Here is a 13601-nt window from a genome sequence, read left to right as displayed (position 1 = left end):
GAGCAGTTTTTATTATTTTGTTGGAGCTGGAAGTTGAGATGGAGTCTCTCACTCCGGAACCCAGGCTGGCTTCCTTCCAACTTTCAATCCTCCACCGCCTTCAGCCTCCCAATTAGAGTCAGACAGGTGCCACATTGCCCAGCCCCAAGTTAGTCTTAATACTGTCCCAAGCACAAATCCACCCACAGAGATTCAACATCTCCCAGAGAGGAGCCAGGCTGTTCACAGGTGAGCCACTGGCACTTTTTACCTTGGTCTCTTGGGTGGGCACCATATTGTTACCCTTTTGCCTACAACTAGGTCCTCCCCCCCCTTCCCCTAGAATCCACACCCCGATCTGCCAGAAAATTCTCACCACAGAATGGGGACCCAGGGGCTTTCTGAAAATCATATCCTGGAAGGAGGGGGGGCCTCCGCCTCTTCACCCCCAAGGACCCCTTTTGATTATTCTCGGCTTCACCCCCAGCCCACGTTCTGAAAGAGCCATCCTGCCAGACTGCGTTGATTAACTATTCATTCATTGCCCCATTTTTTATTAATCAAAGACACACATAATTGCCCGTCGGAGCTTGTGATCCGTGGGAGATAGCCGGGCCTACCCAGCTGCACTGCTATCTCTCCAGCCCAGAGCTACCACCCCGATGGACTGCTATCATGTTAGCCCAGACCAAATGAGCTGTCATCTTACTTCTTATCCTGGCACTTCCCCGGCCAAAAGAACTTGCATATTACATACATTCTAAAGACAGACATTATTTCCCTCCACCCCAGCCCACCATCTCCCCACCCCCCAAGAACTCTATTCTATGTCCAGCCCTCTTATTTTCTGTTTTATTTTTTTGAGGGAGGGTGCAGTGCTGGGACTTGAACTCAGGGTCTAAGCAAAGCCTTAGGTTTTTTTGTTTTTTTGTTTTGTTTTGTTTTTTTTTGCTCAAGGCTAGAACTCTACCACTTGAACCACACCTCCACTTCCAGCTTTTTACTGATTCGTTGGAGCTAAGAGTCTCATGGACTTTTCCTGCCTGGGCTAGTTTTGCCTCCTGCATAATGAGTAGTGAGGCTTACAGATGTGAGTCCCAGCTGTTTTAACATGAAAAAGAAAGGTTAGAACACTGGAAGGCCAGCATCAGGAAATGGGTTCCAGGTCACTACCAAAATGCAAAGGAACAAGGAAGTCAATGGAGCCAGGCCTGTAATCCTGTTTGCTGTGATCTGAAGATCACAGTTCCAAGCCAGCCCAGGCAAGAAAGCCCATGAGACTCCATCTCCAATTAAACATCAAAAAAGCTAGAAATGGAGCTGTGGCTTGAGTATAAAAGGCCCAGGGACAATGCTCAGGCCTTGAGTTCAAGCCCCAGGACGGGCACCAAAAAACAAAAACATTACTCAGGTGACTTGCCTGAGTAGGAGGAAGGTGCTTCTGTCTTACACCCCAAGAACTAGCAAAGTCTGCTGCCTGAGGCAGGCTCTTTGGTTGCCCTATCCACCTGAAAGACCAGAGGAAAAAGCATGAGAAGGGTTTGGGGCGGTCAGTAGGGAGCAGAGACCACGGACCCACTGCAGAGGAGTGGACTTTCCAAGGTACAGTTTTATAGTAGAGCCTGGGAAGCAGCTTTGTAGGGTCACTGTCAAAGAACTTGCCCAGTATGGCAGTGTCTGCCCAACCCCCAAACCTGCACTTGATTACATAAAACTAGTCTTCTTCTTTTTTCTTTCCCCCCTCCCTTTTTTTTTTTTTTTTGTACTGGTACTGGGGCTTGAACTGAAGGCCTAGGCACTGTCCTTTTACTTTTTCTTTTATTCAGAACTGGTGCTCTACCACTTGAGTCACACCACTTTCAGCTTTTTACTGGTTAATTGGAAATAAGATTCTCACAGACTTTCCTGTCTGGGCTGTTTTCAAACTGTGATCTTCAAATCTCAGGTTTCTGAATACTTCGGATTAGAGGTGTGAGCCTGGCCAACAAATCTTTAAAAAAAAAAAAAAAGATGGGAGGGAGGGGGAGATTCTAAGTCTATAGCAACCAAAGACAAACAGGACTAAAGATGCAAGATTTTCTACTTCACTGCAAGTTACAAAGATACCGAAATTAATGCATGCCCTGGCTTTTGCACTGGCTTACATTTTGCTCTCCTGAGGACCTGGGGGGATAAGGAAGTGGAAATAGCAAGGGAAGAAGAGAAAAAGTCAAAGCTGAGATAGAATTTAGAATGCAAATCAGAAGGCACAGGCAGGCAGGACCAAATCATGAGCTATCTGAGCATCCAGGACTGGACTGCAAGGCTTAGGGAGAGGCCAACCGGGACTCTATCTTGTTCTCTCCCCCCCCCTTCCCTTCTCTCTGTCTCTGTCTCTGTTTCTCTCTGTCTCTGCCTCTGTCTGTCTGTCTCTCTCTCTCTCTCTCTTTCTCTTTTTCTCAGCTCTCACGATAAACATTTCATACCCTATCCATGTTGGCAGAAGATACCACCTCTCATAATAATGGTAGTACAACTGAAATGCTGGGACAGAATCTTAGAGTGTTGTGTAAATTGTCTCCATCTTGTCTGGTTCAACTTCCAGTGGCTAGCACAGGCCAATGCTATCCTGCTTTCTCTCCCGCCTCTCTCTGATGAGGATTTGCATATCAGTCAGGGAGAGGAATTATCCTAATAGGATCTGTAGCCACATCCATGTCTTCATTGCTTCTCACTTGGCCTCCCTGACTTTCATCCTGAATCTTTTTTTTTTTTTCTTTTATTGATTGCTTGGCGCCGAATCAAGTCCTGGGATTCAGAGAGAGGAAATTAGTACCTTCCCTTGAGCTCTCATTCACAAGTGGAGACAAAGAAACCCAAGATTTCTGGAGCGAGGAAATGTTCTTGAAGGAAGAGGCCAGCACTGAACCTTCAAAGGCATGGAACCTGGAAAGAGGAAGAACTTTCCAGAACCAGCAGAAGCAGAGACTGGCAAGGGGAGTAACAAGACTGAAAACCATGGCAGCTTCCTGAGGGACGGCATCTGGATTCCAGCCCATATCAATCACTCATGCTCTATTGATTCCATCTCTTACCATCTCTCCTACCCATCCTTGGCCATGACCATATTCAGACACCCATCCTTTCTCAGACAGGCATCACTTGCTTCCACACCAACACCAATCTGCTACCACAGTCTCTCTCCATGGTTCCTGATTGTACTGGGGCTCGACCTCAGGGACCTGGCACTCTTGCTTGGCTTTTTCCATTCAAGGCTGGTCCTCTACCACTTGAGCCACAGCTCCACTTCCAGGGATTTTTTTGCTGGTTAATTGGAGGTGAGAGTCTTATGGACTTTTCGGCTCAGGTTAATTGGAGGTGAGAGTCTTATGGACTTTTCGGCTCAGGCTGACTTCAAAGTACAGAGCTTAAATTTCAGCCCCTTGAGTAGGTAAGGTTACAACAGTCATGAGCCACCAATGCTCCCATTTAATGGTGTTTCTTAACTGCTCTAAATCTCTCCAGGACCAGAGAGCCAGTCCATCTACTGGTAAGGGCTGGCCCACCCTCTGGGATTATCATATTGCATGGACAGGGGCCTGGGCACTGTCCCTGAGCTTCTTTTGCTCAAGGTTAGTCCTCTACCCCTTGAGCCACAGCTCCACTTTCAGCTTTTTTTTGGGGGGGGGTCCAGTCGTGGGGCCTGAATTCTGGGCCTGGGCGCTGTCCCTCAGCTCTTCAGCTCAAGGCTAGCGCTCTACCACTTGAGCTACAGCGCCACTTCCGGCTTTTTCTATTTGCTTATGTGGTGCTGAGGAATCGAACCCAGGGGCTCATGCATGCAAGGCAAGCACTCTGCCACTGAGCCACCGTCCCAGCCTAGATTTTGTGTGTGTGTGTGTGGTAGTTAATTGGAGATAGGTGACTCATGGACTTTTCTGCCCAGGCTGACTGAACTGCAGTCCCCAGATCTCAGCCTCCTGAGTGGCTAGGATTACCTTTTAGGATTTATTTTATTGTTATGTTTTTGGTCAGTCGTGGGGCTTGAACTCAGGGCCTAGCCGCTGTCCCTTTGCACTTTTGTTCAAGGCTAGTGCTCTACCACTTTGAGCCATAGTTCCAGTCCCAGTTTTTGAGTGTTTAATTGAAAATAAGAGTCTCATGGGGACTTTTCCACCTTGACTGGCTTCAAACCGCAATCCTCACATCTCAGCCTCCTGAGCGGCTAGGATTAAAGGCATGAACCACAGTACTGGCCTTTTAGGATTTTAATATGTAGATGAACTATGAGCCATCCACACAATAGGCTAAGCATGCAAGCAAACCAAACCTATGTAAACTTGTTTTCTTTTCAAAATCTGAGCTGGACAATTCAAAATGTGTGTTTGTTTGTTTCCACTTGCATTCTTAAAAGAGTTTTTGAGAACCTGTTTAGGAAGGCACACTGTAAAAGCAAATATATTTTCCTTTCATTTTAACTGGGAAGAAAAATTCTAATCCTCTTGAGGTGAAGCCAAAATGAATCAATTAACCAATTAGTTGATCAGCAGTACATTGATACGCAGGCAATTACTGATCTCTCTGAGCTTCCCCCTCCTCATTTATAGCAAAGTGGAGTAGAAAAAAAAATGTATGAAAATTATCCAACTAGCTTACTATCTGGTTAACAGGTCGCAGCTGTTGTTAATAAAAAGCTATCTCAAGGTCAGGTGTTAGTGATTCACACCTGTAATCCCAGCTACTCAAGAGACTGAGATCTAAGGATCACAGTTCAAAGCCAGCCTGGGCAGGAAAGTCCATATGAGTCTTATCTACAAATAACCAGCAAAAAAAAAAAAAAAAAAGCCGGAAATGGAGATGTGGCTCCTATAGAAGGCCTGTGTTGAGTGCAAAAGCTAAGCAAGAGCCAGAGACCCTGAGTTCAAGCTTCAAGTCTGGTGTGCATGCATGAACATACACACACATACCATACACACACACACACACACACAGTCTAGTTGCACAGCTAAGAGAAAAAGAAACAACTTTAGTAAATGGTTTTGTCGCAGGGAAGGACCAAGAGAAACTTGGAGAGACTGGAAGGGTTTCCCTGGTGCTGACGAGGTCAGGGTAAAGATCAGGGATGATGTGAGAAGAGGGATGGGGTGATAAAGGAGTCTCTACTTGCCAGGGTAGAACTTGGGAAATGGAAGCCCCAGAACCCCCTCTAGGCCTGTCTGTCCATTCCTCCACCTCCCCTCCCTGCCTTGTCCATCAGACAAAAGTGAGTTTTGTTTTGTTTGGGGGGGGGTCGGTCGTTGGGCCTGGGCGCTGTCCCTCAGCTCTTCAGCTCAAGGCTAGCGGCCTACCACTTGAAACAGTGCTAGTTCTGGCTTTTTTTCCTGCTTATGTGGTGCTGAGGAATCGAACCCAGGGCCTCAGGCATGTGAGGCAAGCACTCTACCACTGAGCCAACTTTCCAGCCCCCAAAAGTGGGTTTTTTAGGGAAGAGTCCACCAGTACTGCACAAGAAAGCCAGTGCCCTGGGCTTCGGGTCCAACCCCAGAGCTCCCCGGCTAGGCCATCTTTAGCCTCAGTTCCTTCCTCTACACAGCAAGTGTTGAGCTCTTGGCTGGGGCCTGACTTCCTGAAACTCTGGGACTCTATGCAGAAGTTCACATTGAGTTCCCTAGGGTGCAGCTGGCTGTCCCAGAGGCTACTATTCCCCTCCCCCCCCATTCAGAAAAGGGCAGAAACGTCTAGAAGCCCTGGGAGCTTCTGCTTGGAAACTAAAATGATCTGACAGTGACTCTGAAACCACAGAAGTTCCTGGCTGATGGGTTCTTACAGATTGCACCTGCAGCTCCACTCAAGGGCTGCCAAACCACAGGACAGGCAGGCTTATGATCGTTCTAGAAGAAGAGGCTGCCTTAAAGCTCACAGACTAGACAGGCACAGGGGCTCACAGCTGTAATCCTAGCTACTCAGGAGGCTGAAATGTGAGGATCACAGTTCAAAGCCAACCCAGGTAGTAAAGTCCATGAGACGCCTATCTCCAATTGACCACCAGAAAACCCAAATTGGAGCCATGGCTCAAAGTGGTAGAGCACTAGCCTTAAGTGGAAGAGCTCAGGGACAGCACCCAGGCTCTATGACCAACAACCCCAAAAATATCCTCAGGGGGAAAAAAAAGTACACTTGGACTATACACTCAGACACACAGACACTGTTTTACGCACACACACACACACACACACACACACACACACTCTTAAACAATAATTGTAAAGCCAGGTGGTGGTGGCTCATGCCTATCATCCTAGCTACTCAGGAGGCTGAGATCTGAGGATCGTGGTTCAAAGCCAGCCCAGGCAGGAAAGTCCATGAGACTCTTATCTCCAATAAACCACTCAGAAAACCGGAAGTGGCACTGTGGCTCAAGTGGTAGAGTACTGGCCTTGAGCTGAAGAGCTGAGGGACAGAGCTCAGGCCCAGAGTTCAAGCCCCATGACCTACAAAAATAATCATAATCATAATCATAATAATTGCGACAGCTGTCTACATATGAAGTACACTATACCAAGTGCTATATATCATCTAGGAATGATATAAGGCACATGAGATGTGTGTAGGTTCATTGAAAATCTCTGCCATTTTCTATAAAGAATTTGGCCACCTGTGGATGTGGGTGTCCTGAGTTACAGAGATGCTGAAATCAAGTCTCGATTATCCAGAAGGATGGCTGTCATTGTGCAATGTTGTCATCCAAGCCTTAAGCGAGGGATATGAAGCCTGACGGGAGAAAGTAGCTTGGCCAAGTAAGTCACTCAGCCAATAAGTGGGAAGAAAAAGATTTCCAGCTCTGGCTTATGTTTCAACCTCTGTGTTTTAAGTCCTCTTCCTCCAGGAAGTCTTCCTTTATGGGCCTTATACACACACGCAGACACACACACAGACACACACACATACACATACATGCTGAAGTCTATACTTGGTCCTTCTCCGCTCACAATGTCCTTTTTCTTTTTTGGAGTGGGGGGGTCCAGTCGTGGGGCCTGAACTCAGGGCTGGGGCACTCACTGTCCCTAAGCTTTTTTTGGGGGGGGAGTACAGTCGTGGGGCCTGAACTCTGGGCCTGGGCACTGTCCCTCAGCTCTTCAGCTCAAGGCTAGTGCTCTATCGCTTGAGCTACAGCGCCACTTCCGGCTTTTTTCTTTTTGCTTATGTGGTGCTGAGGAATCGAACCCAGGGCCTCATGCATGCAAGGCAAGCACTCTACCACTGAGCCACCTTCCCAGCCCCACAATGTCTTTTTTCATTCCATTCTTTAACCATCTCCTTTATACTGCCTACCCTGGTGTTTCTTCTTCCAGTCCCTTTCTGGGTGTTCCTTGTGATTAGGTACAAAGGAAATGACCCACACTACACAAACTCACAAGAGACTGATGGATGCACCTGAGCATTCAATTTATTAATTTACACAGAGAAATCAAATCACCCAGCAGACAGGAATCTTGAGGTTGACTGGTCAGCACAAACTCTTTCAGGAAGGATAGACTTTTTGGGAAAGGAAATCAATACCAGAAGGTTCTCTGCTCAGTACAAAGTCAGAGTGGAAGGACTGATGGATTGACACAGAGGTGAGGCCTGCCGTATCTCCTGAAGCCTCCTATCTGCCAAGCACCAGACATCCCCTGGCAGAGAACCATCTGCATGTTTCTCCTCTGGACAGCACTGGGCTATTCCAGATCCCATGAAACATGTACTTTCCATGATCAATGGCTGATTCTCTTTTCTGGTATCACGGTTTGGACTCTGCCCCTGGATCTTGCTCAGCTGGTACTCTACCACTTGAACCACATCTCCAGTTTGGCTTTTTGCTGGTTATTTTGGAGATGGAGACTGGTAGACTTTTCTGTTTGTGCTGGTCTCAAACTGAGGAGCGTCCTTAGTAGCCTCCTTAGTAGCAGCCACTGGTACCCGGGGACTGGTATGTGTTTGTTGAGATTCACATCTGGAGACTGGTATGTGTTTGTTGAAATTCACATCTGTTTATTTGTTTAGATTAATTTCTGTGATTAATAAAATTGAAAAGCAGCTGGATACCGGTGACTCACACCTGTAATCCTAGCTATTCAAGAGGCTGAGATCTGAGAATCACAGTTAGAAACCAGCCAAGGTAAAAAAAAGTCCCCGTGAGACACTTATCTCCAATTGACCACTCAAATATCAGAAGTGGCACTGTGGCTCTAAATGGTAGCACACTAACCTTGAGTAAGAGAGCTCAGGAACAGCGCCTAGGCCATGACCAACAAAATAAAATAAAATTGAAAAGCAATGCCCCTTTGAGACCCATTGAAGAATAATCACTCCATATAAGCAATACATCCTTCTGCAGTCTTCAAGTCTATGTTACAGGGTGTGTGTGTGGGGGGGGTGTGTATGTGTGTGTCTGGGTCTGGGTCTGGGTCTGTGTTTATGTGTTTCTGGGGTTTGAACTCTGAACCTTATACTTGCTAGGAAGGGGAGCTTTACCACTTGAGCCACACCCCCAGACCTGTTTTGTTAAACTGAAGTCTTACTAAAGCTTTGCGTGTGTTATCCTGCTTGTCTGTGCCTCTGAGTAGCCAGAGTGGCCGGTTTACAAGCATGAATCACCATGCTGGGCTTCTGCATAACCCTTCTATCCTCTTACTGCCTTACAGTGAACATGATGGGGGGGGGGGAGTGGGAAATACATGGATTTAGAGGCTGAAATAGCCGGACTTGAATCCCATCATGGATAAGCTCTGAAAGCCCGAACACATCCATCAAGCGACTGTCCCCTCCTCCAAATGGGGAGTGATAGCAACATTCATCGAGAGAACCCAATTTGTAAGCACGCGTGCTTCGTGCTCTTGGAACGGTGTCTGCCATCTGGTAAGTAATCAATACTTGTTAGCGATGATGAATAATTCATTTCATAGATGAAAAGCTGAAGCCCAGAAAGATAAAAAGTCAACTAGGATCATACAGCCAGCACGCAGTGAAGATAGAACTGACGATCAAAATGGCTCCACTTTGGGTAGGTTCAAGTGGCTCTCATCTGTAATCCTGGCACATCAGGAGATGTGAGATCTGAGCATGGAAGTTCAAGGCCAGCATGGGAAAGAAAGCCTGTGAGACTTATCTCCAATTCACTACCAAAAAACCAGAGGTGGAGGTGCGGCTCAAGGGGTAGAGTGCTAGCCTGCTAGCCTTGAGAAGAAGGGGGAAAAAAAGCTCAGGGACAGCACCCAGGCCCTGAGTTCAAGCCCCAGTACCAACACAAAAAAATAATAACAAGTTGCCAGCAGGGCTTGTGTGCCAAGTAGGCATGTTAGCTGATGAGCCACACGGTGTCTGAGCTACAAACTGATGCTCAAAAATCTTCTCATATCCCATCTTTCCCCAAGACATACAAGAATGAGCATTTAGCCTAGCCACGTAAACACATTATTACAAAGCTAACACACCTGTCCTGCAACCAAGCAATTCCAGTCAAGATATTAACTCAAAAGAAACAAGTACATATAGGGTGGGTATTGTGATGCATGCCTATAATCCCAACTATTCAGAAGGTATAGATTCAGAGAATGATGGTCAAAGACTGGCTCTAGGCAAAAATGCAAGACCCTTTCTGAAAAAAGGATTAGAGGTATATCTTAAGTGACAGCAAACACAGGCCTTGAGTTCCATCTCCAGTATCACCAAAAAAAAATAGTGGGGGTGGGAGGAGTGGGGGGTGGGGGGGAGGGAAAGAAAAGTAGATATTTGTTCACTGAATGATAAGTTCAAGAACATTTTTAACAACAGCTTTATTCATAATAGCCAAACAGTGGGCATGCCCATCAATAGGAATATGAATATGCAAATTGTCTTGTATTCATGCACTGAAATACTATTCTGCAATTTAAAAAAAGAACCAAACTTGGGCAGACACAACGTTTTGCAGACATGATGTTGAGCAACAGAAGCCAGAAAACCAGGTACCGGTGGCTCACACCTACAATCCTAGCTACTCAGGAGGCTGAAATCTGAAGATCCTGGTTGAAAACCAGCCCAGGCAAGAAACTCCATGAGACTCTTATCTCTAATTAACCACCAAAAAGCCAGAAATGGATCTGTGGCTCAAAGTGGTAGAGTAAGCCTTGAGTACAAAAGCTCAGGGGCAATGTCCAGGGCCTGAGTTCAAGCCCCAGGATCAGCATAAATAAACATATAAATGAATAAAAGCCAGAAACACACATGCACAGCATTATAATCTAAAATTATACTTGTGTGAGGTTCAAGAATGGGCTAAACTAAAGGATAGTGATAAAAGTTGAAAGGGTGGTTAGTTCCTTCTGGTGAGGGGAGAGGGGGGTGGTTCCCTTCCATGGGAAGGGGTATGATACAGTTTTGGGGGTGCCTGGATGCTCTCTCTCCCTTCCCCTAGGTGATAAGTATATAACTCTAAAGGTATGTGAAAATGTGCTAGGCTGTATACTGGAGGCTAAAGCCTTTAACGATATGAATGATACTCCTTAACTTTATCTATGAAATAAGTCAGGCTCAGTGAGACAAAGGACATACATTTCCTCTCCTATACAGAAATCAGATCTAAATTATCAACTTATATGGAAATATATACAGGGTCACATGCATATATACACAGTCTATACTTGTGGTATACATACGGGGACCTTTCCCATAGTGTAACTGCTTTGAATAACTGACTTACAATTCAGCAAAATGTATACCAGGAAGCTGAAACTTAGTGAGGAAAGGGTCCAGGGGAAGGAGGGCAGATGGATGCAGAGAAGAAGGATGGGTGAATGCAGGGAAAATACTCCATGTATGTATTTGAAATTGGAACCCAGTAACTTGAGGGTATGGCTGGCATTGGAGATGATGGAAGGGATGACACAGATCAAGATGCACTATACGCATGAACTGGTACAATGAGAGATTTTGTTCCCATAAGCCACCTTAACTTAAACATTGGATTGCAGATCCCCAGACTATGGTCCAGAGATCTGATCATTCATATGCCTTTGAGGGGCACTCTTGGAAGAACCCAGCCCTGTGCTTTGGTTGTTCACTAGTTTGCTTCAGATTCTGTAGCTCTATCACCCTTAAATTTCTCCTATAAACCAAATTTTTCAAAGGCAGAAAACAGCCGACTTTAGTCAGCCATCTTCTAAGGTTTGAAGAGGCAAAACATTCTTCAAAACCATACTCATAAAGCCAGTGGGTGTGGTGCAAGCCTGCAATCCCAACTCCTTAGGAGGACAGAGGTTCAAGGGATGCCTAAAAGTTCACAAGACTGCCGGGCGCTGGTGGCTCACGCCTGTAATCCTAGCTACTCAGGAGGCTGAGATCTGAGGATCACGGTTCAAAGCCAGCCCGGGCAGGAGAGACCGTGAGACTCCTATCTCCTATAAAACCACCAGAAAACCAGAAGTGGGCTGTAGCTCAAGTGGTAGAGTGCTTGCCTTGAGCTGAAGAGCTGAAGGACAGCGCCCAGGCCCAGAGTTCAAGTCGCACAACCGACAAAAAAAAAAAAAAAAGTTCACAAGACTTCTATGGCCGGGTGCTATGGCATAGGCCTGTCATCCTAACAACAAAGTGGGGAATGACTATCCAGGCCAACCTGGGCATAACGTGAAATTCTATCTCAAAAATAACCAACATTTAAAAAAAAAATCTGGCAGAGTGGCTTGTATGGTAGAGCTTCCCCTTAGCAAATACGAGGACCTGAGTTCAAACCCCAATACCACCAAATAGAAAAAGAAAAGCAAGGAAGGAAGGAAGGAAGGAAGGGAGGGAGGGAGGGAGGGAGGGAGGGAGGGAGGCAGGCAGGCAGGCAGGCAGGCAGGCAGGCAGGCAGGCAGGCAGGCAGGCAGGCAGAAAGGAAGGGTACCCACACAGAGCAAGAGTTCCTTCCTAGAAACACGACGTAAGGTATGTTAACAACCTCTGAGAATGAGCTGCTTCTGACTTTAACCTGCCAAGTAGCTCCCAGGCTTTGTACTTCTCTGGATCATCCTTTGGGGGAACATGTGGGAACTAGCTTCTGTTTTGGTTACCCTTTCCTCCATCTCATATACCACTCACCGGCCATCTCCAGGTGAGGACAGAACGCACCCCAGGCTCAGAGTGTCTGCCCCCATCCTGAGAGGCTGCATCTTGCAGAGATTAGAGTTCTCACTCTGGAGAAGAGGTGGTAAGAAGGGCCTGGATACAAATGGTCCCACGTTTCTACATTATATGTATATTTTCCTTTCATCCCAAATAGATCTGGGAAGATAACAACCATGAGAGCTCTAGCTCCTCTTTTTAAAAAAAAAAAAAGTCTCAGCTTCATCTTTCATAGCTGATAACGACTGCTACTTTCCACTTGCCTTCTTTGGGTTCTTTGCCCCCACCACCTGCAGGGAGCCCACCAGGCTCATCTAGGCTTGACTTGGCTTTTCTTTCCATTTAGTGAGTCCCTAATGAGAAACGGGCTCTCCGGGGGGGGGGGGGGTTAAGGCGCAGACAGTTATTAGCCGTTCATCAGCGCACAGCTGAAAGATGCCTAAACTCAGGGGAAGTGACACCTAAGAGGTGACACTGGCCAAGTCACTAATTAGGCTCAGGACCAGCTCTTGAGCAGTTGAGAATGTTGGGGTGGAGGGGATCGGGCTGGGGGAGGGAGGAAGGACACACTCAAACTCTTAAGTTGCAGTCAGAGGTCCAAAGCTTCAGCAAGGGCAGATAATATCCAGTAGACTTCCTGTGCTATCAGGTGACAAGAAGTAACAGACACTCTCTTCCACTGAAGCCACAATCAGGGCAGACTGAGGGCCTGTACTGGAGGAAGACTCAGCCTTCCCACCTCTGTCATGAGGTGTCCTCCTCCAGCTCGAGCAGAAGGTGGGAAGAGAACCTCAGACACTGTGGCCTGGGCTAGCTGGAGTCCAACCTGCCTTAACTCGCCAATATTTTGTACCTCAGAATCAGAGCTTCACCTGGCACTGGTGGCTCACAGCTGAAATCTTAGCTACTCAGGAAGCTGAGATGTGAGGATCATAGTTCGAAGCCCCCCCACGCAGGAAAGTCCATGAAACTCTTATCTCCAATTAAACACACACACACACACACACACACACAGAAGTAGAGGTGTGGCTCAAATGGTAAGCACTAGCTTTGAGCAAAAATAGCTAAGGGACAGCACCCACGCCCTGAGTTCAAGCACACACACACACACACACACACACACAAAATCAGGGCTTCTCAGAGTTTCTTTCCACCCCTGACCGTGTAGCTTTTAAGCAATATGAAGGCAAGGAAGAATTTGAATTCAGATCTAGAGGTTTCAGATTAAGCTGGATGCTGAAAACAGGGTTCAAAGCCAGTGGTAAGACTCAGGGATTGGGGCTGGGAAGTTGGCTCAGTGGGAGAGTGCTTGCCTCGCATGCATGAGGCCCTGGGTTCGATTCCTCAGCACCACATAAGCAGAAAAAACTGGAAGTGGTGCTGTGGCTCAAGTGGTGAAGCGCTAGCCTTGAGCTGAAGAGCTGAGAGACAATGCCCGGGCCCAGAGTTCAGTATAGGGTGTGCCCCATACTGAGATCTGAGATCCAGTGCACCCCATCTGCCTAGGCATCTATGAGTTCAAG

Source organism: Dipodomys ordii, unplaced genomic scaffold (assembly GCF_000151885.1).
Source record: "Dipodomys ordii isolate 6190 unplaced genomic scaffold, Dord_2.0 Scaffold117, whole genome shotgun sequence".
Lineage (NCBI taxonomy): Eukaryota > Metazoa > Chordata > Mammalia > Rodentia > Heteromyidae > Dipodomys > Dipodomys ordii.
This window is presented reverse-complemented; position numbering follows the sequence as displayed.